General features: G+C 37.7%; 1 long non-coding RNA gene and 1 pseudogene across 1 annotated transcript; one reads left to right on the top strand and one right to left on the bottom strand.

Annotated features, from left to right (window-relative positions):
* Positions 1 to 1935: 1935 nt before the first annotated feature.
* Positions 1936 to 2959, bottom strand: LOC148868514 (transcription factor MYB77 pseudogene; annotated as a pseudogene).
* A 17818-nt stretch (positions 2960 to 20777) lies between these two features.
* Positions 20778 to 25347, top strand: LOC148868513 (uncharacterized). The gene is made up of 3 exons (XR_016106801.1): positions 20778 to 20986; positions 24298 to 24529; positions 24729 to 25347. It is a non-coding gene; the product is annotated as an uncharacterized LOC148868513 (long non-coding RNA).
* The last annotated feature ends 105 nt before the right edge of the window (positions 25348 to 25452 follow it).

The following is a 25452-nucleotide window of genomic DNA, read 5'->3' as shown; positions in this document are numbered from 1 at the left end:
TGCTCTATATCTATTTTCAGCACTGGTATCCATTATATGAAATCCACGTCACTACCACATCATGTCCTCATTGGCAGCAACGAACCCCAATCTAAGAAAACGTCGAATTTAGTGTTGCTCCCACATTCTCGATTTCCAAGATGTGACTTGGAGTACCGTTTTTTTATGAAAAAATGGTTCCAAACATATTAATGTTTTCTGGAGCACCAATTTTTCCAATACGGTGCTGATGTGTCATTGTTTTATGGAGCAATGGCATCGATGCCAAACAGATACAAAACTGTTTCAATAATTAAAATTAAAATTAAACATATATTTAAAATTTTAAGAAAATATCCTGAATTACTTTTCCCTATATTCTTTGTTCTTGATTCCAATCACATATGAATGTTTTTATGTCATACATGCATTTACTAACTATTCCCCAACCTGTCTCAGCATCTCAGGCCTATTTCTTAAAAACATAAAAAAAAAAAAAAAAAAACGAAAAGTTGGCTTTGCTTCAAAAATAAAAATGCCATTCCTCGCTGAACCTAAGCTATACTTGAGTAATGCTGACCCTGATGTGGAGATTTTCTCTTGCCAATATTTTTTTTCATCTGTCCATTTGCAAGGGATATCAAAGGTGTTTTTCATTTTTTAGGGTATTTTAGCAAAAGTAATGGTGCTTTTCGTTTGGGGTCAACTCCTTTACCCACCGAGGTTGGGAGATGGGTAATGAAGTTTCAACTAGGTCAGTTGGTGAGTTCTATGGAACCTTTTGTGTGTGTATGTGTATACGTATATAATTAGTGCGAGCAACAAATTACGTCATCGGTAGAAAACGTAGGCCTCTCATCCCCAATATAGATAATTAAATACATATGGCAGGAGATGGGACTACACAATAGGGGTAGCCCATCCCCGAAACCCATGACTTCGGGAGGTCATACTGCAATTGATTATTTCTTCCAATGATCAGGGCACGATTCCATCCCAAGTCTCCGCTACAACCGGTATGAAACTTTACCAACTGGGCCAATTATCGCTTTCGACAATTTAAGGCTTTAAACGTAAAACAATATACATAAACTGATATACAACCTATATGCTTCTATACGCATATATAATATATAGAATGTGTGTAATCAATACAATACATGCATCAAATATGAACCCTTCATGCTGTGTTTGGTTTGATTGAAAATTAAGAGGGCAGTAGAGAATTCAGGAAAGTTCAAAATTCCCCACAGGAGTGGGTTTAGCAACATTGGGCCAACTGGAGTCTGAAGTTGAGCCTTCGTTAAGTGAGGTCCAGTGGGCAGAACAACATTGGGCTAGATAAATTGTTTCAAATAGTATGTAAAGGGAAATCTATGCAATTTCCCTACATTTCCTTTTCTTTTCCCTACCTTTTCCTTCAAACCAAACACAACCTAAATGAATCATGATTTTGTAGGAAACGTTCCTTTCTTTCTCAACGTTAAACACTGTATCTTATAAGTCTAATGTTAAACATAGTGAATAATCCCTTCCTATATGCCATAATCTTTTTTGTATTATTTTGATGTGGACTGTTGACAATATTTACTTTCAAGAGTAAATCAGTAGATGACAACGAGACCGACCCATTTTTCTTATGCTGTGTTTGGTTTTGAAAAAAAAAAAAAAGGAGGAAAAGGAAGGAAAATGTAGGAAACCTGTAGAAATTTTATATAGTTTTTCCAACCTTTACTTTTAGATCAAACACTGCCTTAGAATTCAAATTTTCTCCTGGCGTGAGGAGGAAATAAAGATTATTTTTATTAAAAAAATAGAAATAAGATTCAAAATATCGATATACTCCAATACAGCCAAAGTGACGTATAAGTACTTTGGACCTTTCCTTTAAAAAAAAAAAGTAAAAAAATATAGAAATAATGTTCAAAATATCGAGACACCCCCAAAGGGATATCGAGATAAAAAAGGAAGGAGAAATGGTGTTCGATATTTTGATTCTTCCATACCCTTGCTGTATTTAAATCTTTATACAGTTGTAAAGAACGGAGGAACAAGAAGTAAGGAGGAAAATAAAAATTTTAAACGAAAAATAGATTAATTGAAGTATTATTATTTATTAATCTCGATTTCTCGGCTCCCAAGTGTTATGGGTATTTTGATCGGTTCCCGATTCGAACCCAAGAGCAAGCTCTCCCTTAGCTCGTACTTTATCAATGTAGTTCCTAACCTCTTCCGCAATCATACGCTGCACTATGTTCATCAAATACATATCTTTAATCTCCACCGTACATCTCTCTTTCTCCCTTTCTTCGCTATCCCTTTTTACCACAACCTCCTCTTCCACCTTACCGTAGGCCGTCCCTAAACTCTCCCCCGGCGGTGACAACGTTAGCAACGTCACCGGTTCGGCCTTCCGCTGTTCATCGGCGTCGTCGTCGTTACAACTGTTGTTCTCCGGAGAGACACGGAGGCAACGGCGTTTCCTGACGGAGTCGGACTCTGACTCAAGATCGGACGTGGCGGAAAATGACTCGGAGGCGAGTCGCCGACGGAGGGTGGAGTTCCAATGGTTCTTGATAGCGTTATCAGTCCGACCAGGGAGGAGGCGGGCAATGGTCGCCCACTTGTTGCCGTGGGTATCGTGGGCCTTGATGATAATAGCGTCTTCAGCAGGGGTGAAAGGGCGGTGTTGGACCAAGGGGCTTAGCTGGTTACACCACCTTAATCTGCATGACTTCCCCGATCGACCAGGTATGCCAGAGCTGATAAGAGACCAGTTACGGGGTCCGTTCTGCTCCACCAAGCTTGTAAGCTTGGCGTCCTCGTCGGGGCTCCACGACCCCTTGATGCGGTCACCAGCGTTCAGACCCACCACCATCTTCTTTCTTCAGTTCCTTCTCTGCAACTGCAAGCGAAACCGGAAGTCGGGAACCCTGGAGTAGGAAATACGCAATTGTTTGGGCTCTCAATGTTTTTGGAAGGTTTTACTTATATACATGTAAACAGGTGGATGGGACTCAACCGTCTGATATACAACATAGAAGAGGTTGGTTGGCATGAACCGTAAACCGCTCACGAAAATCAAACAACTCTCATAAACCGCGTCGGTCTCTCTTTTGACTTCACAAAACCCTAGTAGTCCCATCACCCATGCACGGGACGTGAGGATTGGTGAGAGAGAGAGAGTCAGGCTTGAATTAACTTCCATATTACCAGACTTTCTATAGGAGACCTCGAGATGTTTATCTTAAAAAGAGTAATTTCTTTTTCTTTTGGTTAAAATAGATATATATGTTCTATTACTGCCAGTAAAGAAGAGGAGAGAGTATTTATCTTGTTCTATATAACTAAATTCTTTTTTGACTTCTATTATTGTCCGTCCAATATAAGCATTTATGAAATTATTAAGACCTATTAATCATGGATTGAGAGTACTGATTAGATTGGAATTCTAACTTTTAAGGACTGTTAGGTGTTAGCTGCAAATTTAGCAGCAGTTTTATTACTTGGTTGGGTTTCTGTTTTACTTTTTTTAGGATGAGAAAGGATACACACAGTTTCAAGTTGTAAGTTGTAACGGCTTTTCCTATCGGCCGCGTTAAGCAATAGAAAACAGAATCGGCATTAGCTGAAAGCAATGGCTGTTGAAGTTGAACCAATGATAACGCCCCACGTTCAATCATAAAAGGTAAGTGAGTGAATTGAATGGTTGTACGCCCTCTGCATTTAATAACTGGCGTGGGGCGTCATCTTTGGCTTCACAGCCGCTACACGGCCATTGTGTTCAGCTAATCCGTCCTTTCCCAGTAATTTGGTCTGAGAGAAAGAGAGAGAGAGGAGAGGAAGTCAAAAAGTTCAACTAACTGGCCCACGTCGGTTGTTTCCGTTGGGTAGGGAGTAATAATAATAAAGTCATCGTAACGGCGTGTTGCCGTTGGTGTTGGTCACGTGGCAGGTATTGCGACGGTGGTGACGGACCGTTACTCCCCCAAAACGCCCGAACCCAGCTCCCGGCCCCACTCAGGGAATCTTCTGTTTATTAGTTTGAATTTTGAAATATCGTATCAAATAACTCCCTGTCGATAACCGAAAATTCTGTTTTAACTTTTTTTCTTTGCTTGTTAGTTGTTACGATTAAGAAAGGAGTGGAAATGGGTTCGGGTTGAGCAAAGAGTCCGAACGATTTCCAATATGGATTATATTATATTTCGTTGACTCCTTCCCAGTCATCGAAGAGACCACATTTACAAATTTACAAGTAAACAGAGGATTCTGGACTTGTTTAAGCCCAGATGGCCGGATTAATAAAACTTGCTTCAAAAAATTTTATTTTAAATTCAAGCGCATCGTATGTGAGATAGGCAAATAGCCGGGTCGGATTCCTTGGTGGAAGAGCTACAGCCTACACGGTAGAGGGTACCGGTACGCCTAATAGTTGTCCAGCACGAACGTCGAACGGGACTTCAGACTTCAGATCTGACAACAAAAAAAGCGCGTTCCATAATACAGATGTCTATTTCATGACCATCCACGTCACGGTATCCAGCCTGGCAAAATTTGCCTAACACGAGACCAGAGGTTGACTTCTACTCGTATCGCAATTCGCAACAAAGAAGAAAGAAAGAAAGAAATTAGGGTGAAGACGTCAGGTCAGATAAAGGGATAAAAGCCAGCTAAGCATGCCGATTACTTGGAACTTGTCTCGTCTAACAAGTGGACCCAGCTACTTCCTAATCCTACCGTCAAAGATTCGTCTCAGTTAGCTCTGACGTCCATTTCTTTAACCGTCAGATCTTGAGACAGCTAGGCAGCCACTAAATGCCAGGTCTCGTCGGCAGCTGGTTTTGGAGGGTCGGTAGGTACTAGGTCGGAGAGCGTCGCTGTCGGGCAGTGCAGAAGGTTCGCGATTTGAAACGAGGGATGGAGGGACGTCAGACGTGTACGTGTAGTAAGTAGTAACAACGAACAACTGTGGCAGTTCTCTTTTTCCGGTTATTTCCAAAACCACAACACTGTCCAGCCTAGTCTCTTCTTTCGTTCTGAAAATCTGACTCTATTTACTGACAATATTTCAGTCGTGTACCGTGGTTCCAGCACTATGGCCATACCTAATATAAAATATCGAAATCCAAACGGTTACAGCGAATTTACATTCATGAACCAAAAATAGGAGAGAGGAAAAAGAAGAGAATTAGGAAAAGGTATGGGACTCGTAATGAATCAATTGATTGTTCTTATGAACCTAACACACTAACACTCTCTCCTAACATGGGCCCATGAAGAGGTATTATCCCATGGAATTCTTGTAGTTAAAGAAAATCCGGTTCCATATTTGGCTAAAAATAAATAACAGGCAAAACGCACACCTGGCTGTACGATGCTACGTTTTTTTAAGCCAAAATATAAATATAGTACTCACTTTCCATATTCAATACTTGGTTCCCTCAGCATCAAATAAAAAACATGATTTGGTAGGGTGATTTGATTTGATTTTCATACAGCGAACAATATTCAAACATTGAGTCTAATTATTAAATGAATATTATTAATTCACCTGGTATTTATGCTATACTACAATGAGCGACGAGGTCTAAATGGCTTGAGGTAATGGCTTCTTCTCCAGGTTTGCTTGTCACGGATCAGTCCATTAAAAGATCTTTTGCTGCTATCGTTTCGGATTCTTGTGCTCCCGATCAAGTTCAAATCGATCTGAAAACTCCTGCTTTTACTTAGTATGCTGAACCAGCATGTTTTTTTTTTTTTCATTAGAAGAAATTTCAAAAGCTTGCGAACCTTTTCGTTTAACTTTTGTGGCAAAAGTTTCTTACGAGAGACCTCCTATCCCAGAGATCAAATCTCTGTTATCGACCAGATTCAACTTGAAGAAGGATTTTGTGATTTCGGTGGTTGATTACACCCACCTACTGTTTCGTTTTGTAGATGAAGAGGATTTTTTTAATTGTTTGGTTGCGAGAGCTTTTTTACGTGAAAGGTTTTCTCTTCAGAATTTTTCGTGGTTGCCGGAGTTCCATTCTAGGGAGGATCCTTCCATTCTCCCTATTTGGATCTCCTTTCCAAAACTTCCTATCTTTCTGTTTGGAGACTCTTACATCAAATCTATTGCAGGTAATGTGGGAAAGGTTCTCAAAGTTCCACTTGCCACGATGCACAGTACCTCTGCAAAGGAGGCCCATGTTTCTGTTGAGCTTGACATTACGAAACCGACGCCTGAAAAAATATGGATTGGTCTAGGCAAAGGTGGGTTTTTTTTTTTAAAGGTAGTTTATGAAAACATCCCGGTTTATTGTGAAAAATGCCACAAAGTGGGTCATGAATCATGATGCAGAGAGCTGCATGAAGGATACAAAAGAACAACGGCAACCTGCCCCAATTACAGAAGGATCAAAATCTTTGAATGACAACCATATGACTGAGATTGAAACCGTCATGAATCCAGTGCAGTCAAAATCAGTCTGCAAAAGAACTTCTGTTCAAAGAACATAATGGAAACCTACTGGTGCAATTAGTCGCTTTGGGACAATATCGCTTGAAAAAGAAAAACCAACCAATGAAATTTCGGATTCTCCATCTCAAGTAAACATCTCCTGTGTTGATGAACGGTTAGCCCAAGGTATCCGTCAAGCTGTAGTGGAAGCAATTCTGGAAACATTTGGCTCACCATCTCCAATTAGAGTAGCGAACAAGCACTTGGAGGAAAAAAACTTACGGCCAAAATCTGTTGATGGTTGCCCAAGAATGTCGAATGATAATTTGAACGAGGTTGTCATCTCACTTAAAGAATTTCACAAAAACTTGTTGTTCAAATTCAATGAGGCCATGAGAAGAGTAACGACGACATTTCAAGAGGACCTGATTGAACAAAGTGTTCCTCTAGTGGAGCCTGACACGCCGGAAGTAGAATCATCGAAGATTGATCCGGTAAGCCCTTGTAATCCAATGCGGTCTGTTCAAGAACCGGTTGATGAGTAGTTCGAACCAATGGGCTTATTGAACCGGGCTAGACAAATAGGGAAGGTTTCAAAATCTCAAGATGACACCCATAATGCCTTTCCAACATTCTAAAATCATAAAAACTTTGTTCCGAAATATTAGAGGTATAAGAAGCAAGAAGTCTATACGTAGACTAAGAAAGCTTATTCAAATTTACAATCTCTCTATCATTGTCTTAATGGAGCCTATGATCAATGATACTAATTTGAATCCCATAAAGAGAGAGCTTGGAATGGAGTATGGCATGACAAATGGCAATGGTGTAGCCAAGATTTGGGTGCTCAAGAAGGGATCCATTCATTTAAGGAAAGTTTCTCATGACTCTCAATTTATTACTTTTGAAATTTCGTATGCCAGTGGTGTCACTGATTGTATTATTACTGTTATTGATGCCAACTGTGACTACCAAATCAGGAGGACTTTATGGAGCAATTTATTGAACTTTGCTACAGCTTGTGATCGGCCTTGGACAATTGGTAGAGATTTTAACATTACAAGTGAGCCCTCAGAATGTATTAGTAGAAATGAAAACTCTAGTTACTCAAATCTTCCTATGGTGGAATTCAGAGATTTAATTGACACCAGTGGTCTGAACCGATCTTCTTCAGACCACTCTCCTCTGCCAGTGACTTCCAAAGACAATATGAACCGATCTTCTTCAGACCACTCTCCTCTGCTAGTGACTTCCAAAGACAATATGCTTCATGGTCCGAAGCCTTTTCGTTTCCAACACATCTGGATCTCACACCCAGATTTTCATAATTTGGTTCAAAATTCTTGGAATCAACCCATTGAGGGGAATGATTTGTTTATTCTCTCCACTAAATTAAACCTTTGAAGCAATGCTTAAGAGACTGGAATCGGGAAACTTTTGGAGATGTGTTTGCAAATGTGTTAAATGTAGAGAATGATGTTCTCGAAGCTGAGAGTATGATCCCCATCAAAAACAAATATGAGAACCAGCATAAATCTTTCTCAGACAAAAATCTAAAGAAAAATGGCCTAGGAAGGGTGACAAAAACTCTCATTTCTTCCACACTTCTATTAAAGTTGCAAGAAACAAATCCGCTTTAAGTTGACTAGACTTTAATGGTACTATGACTGATGACATGAATCTTATAAGAACCCAAGCAGTAAGCTATTCCGAAAACTTGCTCTATGAGGAGGAAGTCTTGAACCATGACTAATTGCTCCAGTCTATACATCAGAGAAGAGGATAATAATAGTTTGACTTGAGTTGCAAATTCCGATGAAATCAAGCAAATTGTCTTCTCAATGAATGTGGAATCAACTCCAGGTACGGATGGTTTCAATGGCTCTTTTTTTTTTTTTTCACTCACTGCTTGGACATAGTTGGAGATGATGTTTGCAAAGCCATCAAATCTATCTTCATCACTAAATGCCTCCCCAGGTTTTACACTTCCACTTTTATTGTTTTAACTCCAAAGATTGATAATCCCAAGTAATTCTCAGATTTTAGACCAATTAATCTATGTGGATTCTTCTTTAATATTTTTGCAAAATTACTAACAAAAAGGTTGAAACCTCTACTACCTCGTATCATATCTCCAGAACATAGTGCCTTTGTAGAAGGCCGTTTCATTGGGGAAAACATTTCCATTGTTTGAGAGATGACTAGTGAAACTAACAAATGTGCCTCAGGATGTGAAAGTTAGAGTGACTAACGTGTTGGAGGTTGTTAATCCTACTAACACAAGGAGGTACTTAGGCTTGCCTTCTCTAATAGGTAGGAAGAAGAAAGAAGTCTTCAGATTTATCAGGGATCGTCTATGGCAGAAATTGCAAGGTTGGAAGAGTAAGCTTTTGTCTCGTGCAGCTAAGGAGATTTTAATTAAATCTGTGGCTCAAGCTATCCCCGCCTACTGCATGAGTACCTTTATGATTTCCGTCTCTATTAACAAAGAGTTGGAGAGAATGATAAACTTATTTTGTTGGGGTAATTCCAACTCTAATGGCGGGGGCATTAAATGGCTTAGATGGGAGAAGTTTTGTGTAAGGAAGGAAGAGGGTGGTATGGGGTTTAGAGACATGCAAGCTTTCAACTTATCCATGCTTGCGAATCAAGGTTGGAATATCATTTCCAACCTAGATGCTCTTGTTTGTCGTGTTTTCAAGGCTAAATATTTCCCTAGGAGGGATTTTCTAGCAGCCCAATGTGGGCATAATCCAAGTTATACTTGGAAAAGCATCTGGCATCTCACATTATTTTGGAGAAGGGTTGTAGGTGGAGAATTGGGAATGGGCAGCATATCCGTGTGTGGGATGATACGTGGCTTAAGGAGATGGGAAATTTTAAGGTTGATTCGCCTAGATTTGACGGCATGAAGATATTGTGGTTTCGGACCTATGGATTCCAGGCCACGAGGAATGGGATGTCGAAATGATTCATGAGCTTTTCAGTCCAAGGGATGCTAGCGCAATTTTGAATATTCCCTTGTCTTATGCTAGTCAAGAGGACCGACTAATTTGCCATTTCTCTCAAGCTTTTATTTCGGGTGGATGGGATAAGCTGTGTAAGCATCCTATTCAGCCTAAGGTGAAGAGCTTTGTTTGGCGGGTTTGTAGGGAGTGTTTGCCTTGTAAAGACCAACTTCCTAGGTGCGGCATCCAGTTAGATACTTCCTGTCATGTCTGTAATACTAACGTTGAATGTCTGAGCCATATCTTGTTATCATGTCTATATACTCAAGCTTGTTGGTCTAAGGCTAGCATCAATGTAAATGTGTCGAATCATGCATCTTTTGCTTATTGTCTTCTTGAGTTTGTAGCAGAAACTTATTATGACAAGTTTGGACGTGGTTGCATGGTTTTGTGGAGCATCTGGTCTCAACGTAAGTCTAAGCTGTGGAGGAATAATTTTAAGCTGCCTGATCATGCTGTTATTGGGAGTTTGCAACTTCTCCATGATTAGAAGCAAACTCAAATACAAAAGCGGTTGGGCGTGGTTATTAATCTTAACCACCAAGGTGACGGTAATTGGCGTGCACCCCTCTTGGTTCCTTCAAGTGTAATATTGATGCTACCTCTTTCACGAGTAGTAAACTCACTGGGTTTGGGATAGTTATACGTGATGAGTTTGGTGCTTTCGTGAAAGGTTATATGCCAACAGTTCCTAGTCTATTCGTTTCGAAAGAAGGGGAAGTAATGACGCTTATAGCAGCAATTAAATGGGTGACCAACATGGATATCCAGAATGTGGTATTTGAAACTGATGCCCTGATAGTATGGAAAGCCCTTCGTGCTTTAGCTTCAGACCTATTCGAATTTGGCTCTGTTGTTCATGAGTGTTCCTCATTGTTATAGCAAGGTGTAAACTTCTCGGTGGCTTGTGTCAAAAGGCAAGCTAACACTGCGGCCCACAACTTAGCTAGGGCTTTTTGTCGTTTCGTTAATCCTTGTATCTGGCATGAGCCTCCAGCGTTTGTGGAGGACTTGCTTGTTTGTGATATTTCTAGTTGATTAATGCATTGCATTTTATTCTCAAAAAAAAAAATTGGACATGGCTAAAGCCTATGATAGGCTTAACTAGAATTTCGTCTTCAAAACTCTTTGAAAGTTTGGTTTAAATGATTCTTGGATTGAGCTAATTAAACTTGGAGTTTGTAACTGTTGGTTCTCTGTCTTGATCAATGGTTCCCCAATGGGCTACTTTAAATCTTCAAGAGGATTTCGCCAAGGTGATCCCCTATCTCTTAACTTGTTTATAATTGTTGAAGAAGTTTTAAGTAGAGGGCTCAATAAAATCAATCACAACGGCTATGTATAGTTTTTTTTTAAATGCCAAGAGATACTATTCAAATATCTCATAGCCTCTTTGCAGACGACACAATAGTTCTTGTAAGAGGCCTCAAAAGAAGCCTGAAAAATCTTATGGAATTCTTTAAAGCATACGGAGAAGCTTCTGGACAACTAATTTATAAGAAGTTGTGTTTTATCACTTATAAGAAAATGTTGAGGCAAAGAATTGAGATGATTGCCCAAGTGATTAGGTTTTAAAAGAAACCTCTCCCTTTTATGTATCTAGGAGCCCTAATTGGAAGGAAAAAATTAAGAATAAGGGTTTTTTATCCTCTAATTGATAAAATAAGAAAGCATTTAGAAGGGTGGAAAACAAAATTATTAACTCCCGGAGGCAAGCTTATTCTTATTCGGAATGTACTTCAAAGCATGACTATTCAAATTCAGAGTACAACAACTCCCCCTAAGAAAGCAATTCATTGTATTCATAAAATTTTTGCTCAGTTCGTGTGGGGAGATTCTGAGTATGGGCTAAAGCATCACTGGATAAATTGGGAGAGAGTTTGCAAACTTGTAGAGGTGGGTTGCTTGGGGATCAGGCCATTGTTTGAGATCACCAAAGTGTTTCAAATGAAAGCATGCTTCAAGCTAATCCAAAATAACTCTAGTTGGGCAATTTTTTTTTATTCAAGATACTTGAATGAATGACCACCCGGCCTCATGTCAAATCATGTTTCTTCCTCAAAATTTTGGAATGAGTGAAGTTAGTGATCAGACTACAATGAATAATAAATGGATTATAAGCCGAGGAAATGTTTCTTTCTGGTACCACAATTGGACTAGCAAGAGTCTCCTATCGTATTTAATAAATCATGAGGATCTAATTGATTTTAAACTCTGCGAAGTCATCACTAAGGATGGGTCCTGGTCAGTTCCAAATTCTTTAAATGTTAGTCAGAACATTCAAGAAATTGCTATAAACTCTGATGTTGTAATTTCAGAAGCAAACGACAAGCCAGTTTGGACCTATACAAATAATGGAAATTTCACTGTGGACATTTACAGGGTACTCAAGTAAGTTGGTCAAGGTATGTTTGAAATTCGGGTACCCCCACCAAGATTTCGATTTTTATGGGGTGTTTTCTTAATAAAGCAATCCTAATGGACATGGCTATCGAACAAAAAGGGATAATGTTAGCCTCTAAATGTAGGTGCTGCAGAGATGATAATTAAGAATCTTTTGATCACCTTTTATCTAATGGAATCTTAGCTACAAAAGGTTGGAAGTTCTTTGCAAAAAAATTTGGCATTCCAATTCACTCTACCCAACACATTAGAGACCATATTCTAGATTGGCGAAGCACTTGCAACAATAACTCCCGTTGTAACCAAGTTTGGGAAATCTGGGTGGAAAGGTGTAGAAGAATCTATGATGGCAAGTCTATCCTCACAAGCCAGATAATCCAACGCATCATAAATTGGATTGTTGAAATTTATAAATTTACTCCATTACCCACTACTGAGGATGCAAATGATTGGTGGAGGAATGACTTTCCAATTCCACCCAAGCCCATCAAATCAAAGCTTTATAAATGGGTAATGTGGCAAATTCCTTCACGTAGCAAGGTAAAACTAAATTCTGATGGTTCTTGTCGAGAAAAACCAGGTGTAAGAAGTAGAGGTTTGATTCGTGGCGATGAGGGCAGGTTTCTCAAAGCTTTCTCAAGCACTTATGGTATTTGTACTTCTCTTCAAGCGAAAATTAAAGTTCTTCAGGATGGAATTAATATGTGTATTTACCATGGTTATCTTAATATCGAGGTTAAATGTGATAATTCTACAGTGGCAAGTCTTTCAACTCAACCTTTATTCCATGGAGTATTCATTCTTGCAATTACTCAATAAAGGATGTGTGACGTGAAGCGAATAGACCAACAAACTATTTATCTAAAGTGGGTGGGTTGTTGGAAGGATTCATAGCTTCAATGCTATTTCACATATCCAGATCAGGTAAAAAAGTTAATTTTTGAAGATTTTATTGGTTTACCCCATTTAAGAGTTAGGTAATCTATTCGTGGCTTTTCTTGTGGGTTGGGCTGAGAATCTAGGAGGTTAAGGTTGAGAGATTTGTATCTTGGGTTTGGGGAAAGACGGGCTAAGTCCTCCCCTCTTATAATTGTTATTACTTTTGATAATGGTTAATAAATTTTAAGGTGGCCTCCCCTTGGTGTAAATTTTGGGGTTAAAAAAAAATAAACAATAAATAAATCTAAATAAAACTCACTTCCATTCAAACGTGGGCAAGTATGATCCATGGGAACTTTGAAGTAGCACTTGTAAGAAGATTTATAAGAAATTTAGATCTTTCTATCACACACTGAGAATAATGGCCCACATCAATCTTAATGAAAGAGAAAACATGTTTTTTGTTTTTAAAAACTTTTTGTGTTGATTTTAAGTCAAATTAATTTTTTTCACCCTTTTTTCTTAAAGAACCTAATAATACATTATTAGTTTTTTGTCAATATACTATGACATTCTTTAGAAACAATAGAAAGAAACATGGTTGATTTGTGTTGATTTCTAAAGAATGTCATATAGTCTTTTGTCAATATACTATGACATTCTTTAGAAACAATAGAAAGAAACATAGTTTTTTGTTTTTAAAAACAATTTTGTGTTGATTTTAAGTCAAATTAATTTTTTTCACCCTTTTTTCTTAAAGAACCCAATAATACATTATTAGTTTTTTGTCAATATACTACGACATTCTTTAGAAACAATAGAAAGAAACATGGTTGATTTGTGTTGATTTCTAAAGAATGTCATAGTCTTTTGTCAATATACTATGACATTCTTTAGAAACAATAGAAAGAAAACATAGTTTTTTTTTTTGTTTTTAAAAACAATTTTGTGTTGATTTTAAGTCAAATTAAATTTTTTCACCCTTTTTTCTTAAAGAACCCAATAATACATTATTAGTTTTTTGTCAATGTACTATGACATTCTTTAGAAACAATAGAAAGAAACATGGTTTTCAAAGCCGGACCGGACCGGACGGTCGGACTGGAAAAACCGGGAACCGGTCAGGTGACCAGTTCCGTTTTCCCCAAAAATTGGATTTTTCTCCAAAATCATTGATTTTGGTCAGCGAACCGTTGAACCGGATAATTAACCGTTCAAACGATTTTGAATATTTTTTATTTTTTTGTCAGAATGAATCGAGTATTCGGTTCGAATGATTGGACCTTTCAACCCTGTAACTGGACCCCTGACCGATTCAGTCACTGGGTCGGTTTTAAAAACCATAGAAAGAAAAACATTCATGTTGGAGAATATAATTTTCGTTGAATTTTTATCAAAAAAAAATAAAAAGGAGGAAGAAAATGGACGTTGAACCAACAGTTGTTCTGAGATGATTCTACATGGCCTGGTAGCAAATCGTGACCACCTGAAGAATTAAAACAGTCCATGTCCTAGTTGTCAATAAAATAAGAAACTTTGTGATCTATATAATCAACTGATGAAGACAAAATCCCCTAAGGTTAATGGTTGTTGTCCCAAATCAAACGGTCTATACAGATCTCTAAACTCCCGTCTTATGACCATATCAAATGGTTCATGGTATATATTCCAATATTAGTAGAGTAGGGGCTAGTGTCAAAGTTTAGCTTGTAGCCTTGTATAAATTTCTTGATGGAGAACCCATGATTAGATATGGAGGTTGTCTAAAATAACTTTATGCATACCAATTAGAATTAAGCTCTGGAAACTTGTTGAGCCACACCTTAGAAATTCAAAGAAGTAATATTTAGGCCCTGTTTGTTTGTTTTATATTGGGTCCCATGGTAAATGTAGCTTTTGAATAGCATCAATTATTAGAATAGCAAAAAAACAAAAAGAAAAAAGAATAGTATCAATTGTCTAGCAAATTAATACCCTCTTTGAAGGTGGATAAAATAACTTACCTGTGCACTGATAACATTCTCTCTATTTAACCAGGTAACTTGTACCGCATAAGAACACTTGAACGGAACTTATCCTAACAAGTGAAACATAGAAAACAATTGCTTAAGTAAACTCATGTACCCAAGTGAGTGAAAACAAACGGGACCTTAGGAGAAAGGAGTGTGGGGATTCGTCTAAATGCCTACACCGTTCCATTGTGGTTAATTGGTTGATGCCACAATTTATCATAGGAATGGAAGAGAGGTGAATCTAATATTGGTTTTATGTATTATATCTCTTTCAGAATGTAACCCTTGTATCTTTATTTATAGATCTGGGAGTAGGGATGGAGCCAGGATTTTTACATAGGCAGCAAGCATTTGATTTGTTGGATGGGAATGGGACAAAGGGTGTATTCTAAAATATTACTTTGGTTGTGATGAAGTGCACGATCTCCCGACATGCTCAGATGCAGAATTCGAGTCTTGAGGCCTTGGTTGGTTCGGCCATAGTGCGGTCAGACCTGATCCAAGGCCTCAGGAGATCATGGGCAAAGTGGATGAAGTGGTCACAGCACTGTGGCCGAACCAACTGAGGCCTCAAGACCTAAATTCTGTAGCGGAGAACGATGGGAGCTCGTTCACTTCGTCATGTCCAAATACCTCCTTTCTCAACTTCAGAACTGGGGGATGGTGACGGGGCTGTACCCCGACCTAGTTGGGTTGCCACCTTGGACATGACATGTCATAGTCTGTAGTGTTAGTCTGGCTGTGTCATAATCAATTCTATAATCCTCTCTACCAACCCAATAAAACAATGCCACCTATACCTAAACATGCTTTAGAATCCTAATTTTTGCAAATAGCTAACAGCTGTTATTGCCCTCCGTTAGACATCTTTATCTAAAAAATTATTTTTCTTGTGCACAATTTCTTTGTAATTTCTCTCACCCTCTCCTTTCTGGTGTTGTAGGAAATTGTTACATTCACCGGAATGGATGACCTCAAGCATAAGCTTCACTACACAACCATTGAACTAGAATCAACCAGGATGAATGCATAGAAGGTGATGAGAAAAGGCGAGGGTTATGTAAAGCAATTGCTTGATCTCCTAAATGTAGCTTGCCAAGAAAGAGATGAAGCACAAGATCAGTTGCAGAGACTACTTAACAATGCCTTGCCATTAGGTCCAACTGAAATCTGCACTGTTTTCCCATGTGTTAAGCCTGAGAGTCCTCGTTTGCAACCAAAGATGGCAAATTCAAGCGTTACTGAGTTTGATAGTCTCTCTGAAAGATTCAATTACCACTCCCATGGTTCCTCCCCTGTTGATTCCTTCATTGATGCAATTTTGTCATCTGGCTCACAAACATGAACATTGCTGATTCAAATAACACAGGCGTGCAGCATCATCCCCTTGTCCAAGAATGTAACAAGTTAATCCCCATGGATATTGTATCTGCTGGAAATAGTGGTATCGTGTCTAAAGGTTCAATAGAGGTGGATCGAGCTACTGTGGTAATTGATAATCTGGTTAAAGGGAAAGCAGCTTCCCCAAAAGGGGAGACTCTTGCAGGCTGTAATACAAGCAAGACCACTGCTTCAAACACTTAACGTGGCAGGTCCTCTATTTCAGTGGCGAAATTCTCCTTCTCTTCAGCCCTTAAATATCCCACCCGTTTCCATTAAAGGGTGTACGTGATCCTGAATCAATTAATCGGGCTCCAGATGCCAACCCAAATCACAATGTTCAAACCTCCTTCAGTTCTTCATCAGTGAATATAACAAATTCCGGCAACACCAAAAAGGAGAGGGTGAGAGGAATTACAAAGAAATCGTGCACAAGAAAAAAAATTTTTTAGAAAAATATGTCTAACGAAAGGGCAATAACAACTGTTAATTATTTACACAAGTTAGGATTCTAAAGCATGTTTAAGATAGGTGGCATTGTTTTATTGGATTAGTAGAGAGGATTGTGGAATTGAGCTAGTAGAGAATCCCGACTGACCTCGGACCACGGGAACCTTAGTCCGCACCATGTGTTCCAACCAAGGAGCGTTCCTCCCAGGTATTTAATGGCACTCCCCTCGAGGTATCACTCTCTATTATACTCTCTTCAACTTTCTAGCTCTCTCACCCTAATGTTCATCATCAGAGCTCGTCTAAGACCAATTCGCCCTCAACAACTCGGCCTAGCCGATCTTCTCCATCCTCTACTGACTTGAATTTCGGAATGCCATTCCCTAGAGAACCTCCCTGGGGCCTCCCACTTTGCTTTTTCACAGCTCCACCTCTCCGCAACATATTCAACTTAGCTTCACATGATATTTATTTGTTGCTCATCCACTTCAGTGCAGACACCATCAGGTTCATCCACATTATGTAGGTTTTGTCCTTTTCTCGTGTAGTATTTTTTTTAAGGATCGTTTAGGCTCTATTTTCATTTTGTTAATTTACTTATCTGGGTAAATGCACTTACTCAGGTAATTGTTTGGTAGAAAAGATTTAACCAGATAAGTGTGTTTACCCATGTAAATAAGCTAATGACCATTTTATCCACAAAAATTCATTATTATAAAAAGCATTTTTGTCTCTTTCAAGTGTTGACAACTTTCCTCCAAGGTGAGAAAGTTTATCCACGTAGGAGATGAGTATCACTTACCCGATCCCCACATAAATCTGAAAAAAGAACATAGGATTACCAATTTATCCCCTCAAAATCCATAAAAAGAACCCTCCTTAATTCTACGAAACACTCTTGCATCGTGATATTTCCCTATTAGTTTCAAAACATTGATTGTTTTCATTGGCTGTTGAGAAGATGCCAAGGGTCATTCATTTCTCTTATCAATAATAGATTGAAGACTCTTTGACCTATTTATTACTTTCTGCTAACACTCTTGAGTTCACATTAGGTGACAGGCATAATTGCTCTTCTTAGCTTCGGTTTTGTCTTGAGTTTAATTATATGAATAATTCTGGGTTCTTATTACATATTGGTGTAGGCGTTTTTTTTTCTTCTAAAAGCTGAGTTAATAAACGGCAAACTTCAAAGCATGGTTGATAATTAAACAATCGCTATGGCCAGTTGATACAATTCATTTTGACGCTCAAACTATAATTTTGGCTTTGAAGACAGGACAATATACTCTCCCTCTCCCATGGCAAATGGCTTTTATAAAATTAAAAATTTAGCTTCTTGCTTTGGGCAGCTGTAAACTGTCTAGAACATTGTTCGTATACATTTTTTAAGGTTGGATAAGCTTGCATCCAGAGCAAGTTCAGCTGCATTTCAATTAAGCCCAAGAAGGGCATCGGTTCCCTCTACTTGCTGGCCTTAGTGGCCGGCTACACTTTTAACAGCAATGAAGTATGAGCAAATCCAACATGTTTCTCTCAATTATCTTCTTGCAAAAGGGAAAAGAAGTTTTCTCACATCCCATCCCATTCCATCTCACTTAAATCTTGTCACAAACTAAGTGGAGTCTTAGAGGGACAGAATCTAATAAATATGGCATTAGGGAGCCATGTCTCCCCTCTGCCACCCCTGGATCCACCCCGGGTTGGGAGAGTAATAAATTTAAAAAGGTAACATAATGCACATTCTTAAATACAAGGATACAATGTCCAACAGGGAAGATGGGAGGATAAATAACATCACAAGAATACAAGCTATAGAATCATATGTTGCATTGCCTTAGGGGAGTGTTTAAACATAAATACTTATTCTGGGCCAAGATCTCACTAACAAGCATTTATTGGTGTTTGAAAAATAAGCCCAAAATAAGTGCTTATTCTAATCATAGGTGATTATTCGAAAAGCCCAAAATGTGGGCTTATTTTTAATTGCTTATTCACTAAATGCTTATTTCCTTCCTGGCATGTTATGGCCCGACACGTCATTTTGAAAATATTTATACTATTTCTATTTCAAATAAGTGTTGTTTCACAAAACCCTCATAAACACTTATTTTTAATTACTTATTCAATAAACCCTTCTTTTTCAAATAATCATTTCCAAATTTAGCCTTAAGTGCAAATATAAATATTTACGGTATAAATACAAAATGATGATAAAAAGAGATAAGTATTAATTATTCTGGCTATTATTTGATAGTTTTCAAAAGCCCGATGAGAAATTAAGTCCTATTCGTCAGAAGCAGAAGGAATTGATTGGAGAAATGTATTCAACTTTATCAGATGCTATTATTATTAAAATTTATTAGAGGTTTTGACCTTCCAGCATTATTAACAAAACAAAAAGCCTTTTCAATATTATGTCTTCGGTAAAGTAGATTTTTCTAAATATTAAACATTACAAAGGATAACAATGAGAAGGAATTTTAAAAAATATCCCTTCTTCGTGTTTATTAGGTAAATTACATTTCAACCCTTTAGATTTTGGGCAGATTTAGTTAATCGCCCTTTGGGTGTTTGAATACTTCATGATTCAGTGACTCCCCATCTATAACTTATATCTGTGCCTTGTAAGGGTGTGTCCCACAATGTCCGATGGTATCATCATCAAAAAATGCTTCTAATACACAGTGGAGGTGTACTATGGGACGTTGTGCCGCACCCTCTTATAGGGCCGTAGATTTGAGTTCATCTATAACAAGTCAAACAGGGTGATTCTCACTGTGGGCAGGCACAGATCATAAACGATAAATATTACTTAAATAAATATATTAAATGAATATTTGATAAATATTTTGACAATTGTCAAAAATAAATATTAATCTTTTTCAAAAATAAGCTGAAAGTATTTTAAGGTATTGATGTCAAAAAATTTAAATATATTTATTTAACATACCTATAATGTTATGCCTACCTGATTCGATTCTCTATACAAGCAACGACACATCATAAAAATGAAAAACATAAGGTTTGTGAGAAAGATACTCTTTGATATAAACCAATCGGGGGGACCCAAAACTTGAATCCCTCTGTCTTATAACCTGAAGTTGAAGTTGAGTATCCAACACAAATACATTAATTATCCCTGACCAAATCGGCAAAGCCGACTAGGGATCGATCTGCTTTGGCATCTTCTAAATAAAGCTTACTTTCTCATGATAAGGGTGTACCGAACCAGTCCGAATGAGTTATGCCCCGACATTCATTCTAAACTTCCGGTTTAAATGGATAACCATACAGATATGATCATGTGATCGCTTTATCCAATAGTGCATAGGTAGTGGTCCATCATATGAACCACCTCAGTTCGATAGAAATATAATATTACTATTTTTTGCACGGCAAAAAGCTTAAATGATCTTGTAATGCTAGCTCCTATTGCCAGATGTAGAGTCTGAACGGTACCAGCGTTCGATGGGTATCTTTCTCGTTTTTCTTTTTTCTTTTTCATTTTCCCTTGCGGCTGCACAACGGCAAGGTTAATTTGTGTAGGACTGTCTTATTACAGACAGGAATGTTAGAATGATAACTAGCTATCTACATATTATCGGTTTTAAAAGGTGGTGAAGTTTGTTCGGAGATATGCTGCCTGGGGTGATATTCCGGGCTTGTAGCTCTGATGGTCAAATCAATATTGAGTAATTCAGAGGGTGGTTGGTGATACAGTATGTCATAAAGTATGAATTCAATGCTAATATGCTCCATAAATAAGATTTGGATACCTGTCAAAGTGTATATATGCCAGGCAGATGAAAGACGCCGTCATAGCTTGAGACACTTAGAGCTTGCTTTGCCTTGGTGGAGTTCCAGTAAAACACTTGGGACTCTGTTAGGTCACCTATTACTTGAGTTCAGCCACATAAGGCTTGGTTGAGCACATGTGGCCTGGTTCAGGCCAACTGGTCTCTAGTCGAAACACTTGGGATCCGACTCAAGCACCTGAAGCCTAATCAGTGCTACCTGTTTAGCCATCTGGTGCATAGCTGTGACATGCAGTGGTGATCTATCCTCTATGTCTTCAATGTATGAAGTGGTCCCAAGATTAATTACCTGACAAATTCACCATACGTATTGACAATCTTGTTCCATGCACTGCCATGTGATCACTTAATAGGCACGTGTCAAAGTATGGAGCTCCTTTAAAAGGGTGCTTATCATGCTAGGAAGGAGCTCTCTTGTGCAGTAACTCATCTCGGTACAGAGATCTCCTCAGAGGTCGGTAAAGCCCATATATATGAGCTGAGCTAAGAAGTCTAAAGTGGAGTTATATATTGCTGAGCTTATCCTTTGAGATGACAATAAGACGATGTTCTTTGAGCTGAAGGCCAAGTTTACAGTTCACTCAAAGGTGCCACGTGTTTAATAAGTCATAGGTAAGATTTACACTCATCAAGTGCTAAACTGTTAATGACTTTATTATAATAAATGGGGTTTTTGAATTTAGAAAGGCAGAAAAAAAAAACACTTTTTTTGTAGTGTTTGAGTATTTCAAGCATTTCTCCTCTAAACATTACTGTTAAGATGTTTTTATTTTTTGTGGTAAAAAAACTTAATTCATTCATTAGCTGGCCAATTTGCAAGGCAGATTTACGTATTCAAAATTTTCTTTATACTAAAGTATGTCTCCTATTTCTAAATTTTATTTATATATTCTATATATGTGGTTTAATATACCTCCTCATGCGGTTTATTTCTAGGTTCTGCATACGTTTCTGGCTTCTTATTCTTTATTCGAATTCCCTTGATCCTACTTCATAGTTGGTGTATGAATGGGCTCAACTACATCTATTATTAATCTAATCTATAATAGTCGGTGACACTGAATGCTAAAAAAATGTTAGGGCTGTTCATACCCAATCCGATCAAACCGATCAACTTGGATCGATTCAATCTAAGTTGGTAGGGTTTTCATCAACACTGGTCAGTTACGAGTTGTACAAATTCATAAACTGATGGTTTGGGTTGGTTTTGGTTTTCTTGTGTGAAAACCGAAATCGATCCGAACCGAACCGACTTAATTCCTACTTAACTAAAAATTAAAATATCTGAAAATATATATTCCAATATCTATATCTAAAATATATATATTATGAAATATGTCAGATATATATTTCCAAAAAATATATATTCCAATATATTTGTATGTATATTTTTGTTTATATATATATATATATATATATATATATATATTTCTAAAATACATATTTCAGTTTTAAATATATTTCCAAAAAACTAAGTGGCCATGGGGGGCATGGATGAACTTAGAGCCGACACTGACTCAAACCGATCAGATCAGTTTTGCTTAATACTAGGTCAGTTTCAGTTTCCATCTCAGATAACCCAACTAGATCAAATCAGTTGGAAAACCTCAGTAAACCGACCCAACCCAACCTGTAAGCAGCCTTAAAAAATACCATATATATATATATATATATATAATCAGTCATGCCCCGTTATAGAGGCAAGCTCTCGGTTTGGGCTTTCGACTTTATGACAGAGCGACACTTGTGCATTACTAAATGAGCCTTATTGGTTGGGCTTAATTAATTAGGCAAACCCAACATGATGGAAATAACTTCACCTACAGATTGTACTGTGCCTCATGGGTGGATGGTAGGACCTCGCTATGGGCATTTAGCTACGAAGGAGTCTTTGGATTTGTCAATTGGTAGGATTAGGGGTGCTTTTAGAAAACCAAAAAATAATAAAAAAATATTAAAACCCAGAAATCAAATTGGAAAAATGCGGATAATCAAACTGATCGAATCGGTTTTAGTTAACCTAGAAAAAATTCGGTGATTAATCAAATCATAATATAAAGAATTAAAAAATTGGTGATTAATCAAACCAATTTGTGACTAGAAAGTTTAGAGGTGCTCATTAATTAAAAACTAAAAAATCAATCAAAACCGAAAATTTGAATTTTTGAAAAAAAAAATGCAAATAATAAAACTGATCAGTTCAATTTTGGTTGACCTTGAAGAAAATTCAGCGATTAATCAAACCGGAATCGAAAGAACTGCACTGCACCAATCAACTGTACGTTTAACCAATTGATCAGTTAACCGGTTAACTGATTCAGTTTGGTTTCGGTTTGGCACTTTCATGAATCGAAGGACAACTGGTTTTTTCAGTACGTTTAACCAAACTGAATCAGTTAACCGGTTAACTGATTCAGTTTGGTTTCGGTTTGGCACTTTCATGAATCGAAGGACAACTGGTTTTTTACTGTGGTAGAGCATGGGAGCAGTGTAAATAAATTTGCACTAATGCAAAATTATGACAGTGCAAATGATTTGAGTGTTAATTCTAATTTATTTTTGTTTCAAATTTTATTTTATTTTGTTTGATTGCAGTATAAATGAAGTAAATTAAAACCTAAAATAAAATTAAACGAGAATTTACAATTTTTTTTTTTCATTTGTACTCTTTCCATACATTTGTATTAGTGTAAATAAAATTGCACTGCAACCAAACACAACCTTAGGTACAAAAATCTCCACTTCACGAGAGTCATTTGTGCGAAACAAATGAAATTAGACCAAAGTATTGCAAATTTATTTCCATATGCAATAACCTCTAATTTAATAGAATTTGTGCGAAACAAAGGAAATAATCCACTCCTTTGCCCTGTGTTAGATTGCATTGACTTAGGCGGTGTTTCGGACCCCCCAATTTCTCAACCATGGCAAAATCTCGTGGTTAGGGACCGCCCACACTTGATTTTTGATCTCCTACTTCACACTTTCCCTCAAAGGCTAGAACCCTATTGTCTGTTTTACATTTTAATATTTTTGTTAATAACATATTAATTATTTTAATTATTTTTTTATTTTTTTTAATTTTAATGTTTTATCAATAAAATAATATTTAAAATATAATTATTTTAATTTTTAATTATTTTATTATTGTTTTTATAAAAATATTGATATTAATTCATTGATGCACTTTTCAATATATTTATCATATAAAATGCAAAAATTAGATAATCATGATTAATTGTGTAGATCAAGGTTTTCGAACCGCCATTGACCCGGACGGTCTGACCATTCGGCCCGAGAACCGTCCAGGCAAGTGGTTCCGTTTTACCCCCAACCTGGTTTTTTTGGCCAAAAACCATTGAAAAAGTCAACAACCTGTTGACCCAAGCGGTCAACCCATTCAACGTTTTAACATTTTTTATTTTTAATTATTCTTTATTTTTTTAATTTGTTTGTCAAAATGGGCCATCCATTCGAACTAGACGGTCGAACTGTCAACCCAAAAACCGGTGGCCAGAACGGTTCCATTTCTAGGTTATTTTTTAAAATGTTGGTATAGATCATTTATAAATGTATATGGGAGCGGTTCAGAACAATTATAGACTATGGGGTGGTGTGGAATAGTCTACACCCACTATTTTCTCATCCACACTATGTAACACCCCCCTTAATGGCTTGTTTGGTTTAAAAGAAAATGTAAGGAAAGAAACAAATGTATATAAGGTTTGTAAAGATTTCCCCACATATATTTTTCTTCCCTACTTTTTACTTCAAACCAAACGCAGCTTAATCAAGCCACATGGAGAGAGGACTGAAGAGTGAGGGGAGAGTGGAGAGGAGAGATGAAAACACATATGGACAGTTTTGTTCTTTCTATATTCATCCGTAGACATGTACTAATTGCAGCGCCTTTTATGCCCCAGATTTGTAGTAGAAATAAGTCATTAACCACGCACCTTTCGGACAAACTGGGGCTGACCCTTCTTGTGCCGGTGCTCACTTGACAACGACCATAAGTTGAATTGAACTTCTGGCTGGGGAATTGTATGGGTCGGAAGAATCCTTTTTAGATGAGAAAGTTCAGTGATCAGGGTTCAGGGATTATATCTCAGCAGTCGACAACAATCCAATCTCCAATCGACCAGCTTTTGTGTTGTAAGTTTGTAAGTACATTAATATATACAAAACATCGGAGATGAAGATTTGTACCGAGCGACGATACAAATCATATCAACTGGTGTTTGTATGTTCAAATATGCTGCATTCATCAAATCATCACATTAAAGCTTGGGTAATTATGAAACGGCCAGCATTACTTTGTTTGGTATTGATTTGATTATACGTCACAACCCAGGGACCAGCGTCCTGTTTATCGGTGAAATCAGGGCAAGGTTCGTGCATGGCATGAGGATGCGTGAAACGTGTACGTGCTTGAAACGTGCGATTCATCGTGCCTGAAATCGGATTCGCTTCACAGACAGATCACCGTTGGAACGCATTGTCACAGCTTTTGCATTCTCCAAACGACCACGTGTTCGACTGCTACTGGCTCATATCTCACACTTAGACTCATTTGCATGTCAATTCATCTGCCACCTGGCAAGATAGAGTATTGCGAACTTCGACGGAAGAATAAACGCCAGCAGCAAGAGAACCAAAACAGGAGAATCATACAAATCTTCGTCATTTGTGTCATATCCTCCTATCTGGTTTCAGAAATAAGAATGTGAAATTAACAGAACCCCCACTCGTCTCAGTTCTGTACTTGGAATAAGGGATCGGTGCTGCTTATAAATACTTTAGCCCAAACTCGAATGATGACGAAAGGCAACGGTATCACCTTCGAATCGTTCTGGTGGTTTATGTACGCTGGGATAGATTTAAGTAAATACATGATTAATCCATAGTAGGGTTGGGGGGGGGTCTTTTTGTTTTAATGCACTGACATCTCACTGCTGCAACACTCAAGCCCTTTCCTATCCTACCGTGTGTGCTTTTATTTTATTAATTAGCAGTGTAAGTGTCAACCGTCAACTGTCCGCCTCAACACCTAATCCGATCTGCGCCGGAACAAGTTT

The sequence above is a fragment of the Nelumbo lutea genome, chromosome 2, assembly GCF_056320005.1.
Source record: "Nelumbo lutea isolate HS-2025 chromosome 2, American lotus-T2T, whole genome shotgun sequence".
Lineage (NCBI taxonomy): Eukaryota > Viridiplantae > Streptophyta > Magnoliopsida > Proteales > Nelumbonaceae > Nelumbo > Nelumbo lutea.
This window is presented reverse-complemented; position numbering and strand designations above follow the sequence as displayed.